At 44.1% G+C, this 574-nt stretch overlaps 1 protein-coding gene across 3 annotated transcripts in view; it reads left to right on the top strand.

Moving 5' to 3' along the window:
- GRIA4 (glutamate receptor, ionotropic, AMPA 4) overlaps nucleotides 1-574 on the top strand; it is a 673532-nt gene that overhangs the window by 584758 nt on the left and 88200 nt on the right. The gene's annotated exons all lie outside the window — the stretch shown is intronic.

The following is a 574-nucleotide window of genomic DNA, read 5'->3' as shown; positions in this document are numbered from 1 at the left end:
TCCAACTCTTTGTGACCCCATGAATCGCAGCATGCCAGGCCTCCCTGTCCATCACCATCTCCTGGAGTTTGCTCAAACTCATATCCATCAAGTCAGTGATGCCATCCAACCATCTCATCCTTTGTCCTTCTTCTCCTGCCTTCAATCTTTCCCAGCATCAGGGTCTTTTCCAATAAGCTGGTTCTTCATATCAAGTGGCCAAAGTATTGGAGTTTCAGCTTCAGCATCAGCCCTTCCAATGCATATTCAGGATTTATTTCCTTTAGGATGGACTGATTGGATCTCCTTGCAGTCCAAGGGACTCTCAAGAGTCTTCTCCAACACCACAGTTCAAAAGCATCAATTCTTCAGCGCTCAGCTTTCTTCACAGCCTTCTCTATGGTCCAACTCTCACATCCTTGCATGACTACTGGAAAAACCACAGCTTTGACTAGATGGACCTTTGTCAGCAAAGTAATGTCTTTGGTTTTTAAGACATTGTCTAGGTTTATTATAGCTTTTCTTCCAAGGAGCAAGTGTCTTTCAATTTCATGGCTACAGTCACCATCTGCAGTGATTTTGGAGCCCAAGAAAA

The sequence above is a fragment of the Bison bison genome, unplaced genomic scaffold, assembly GCF_000754665.1.
Source record: "Bison bison bison isolate TAMUID 2011002044 unplaced genomic scaffold, Bison_UMD1.0 scf7180017864355, whole genome shotgun sequence".
NCBI classification, from domain to species: Eukaryota; Metazoa; Chordata; class Mammalia; order Artiodactyla; family Bovidae; genus Bison; species Bison bison.
The sequence above is the reverse complement of the archived record's forward strand: the minus strand, read 5'-3'. Positions and strand labels throughout refer to the sequence as shown.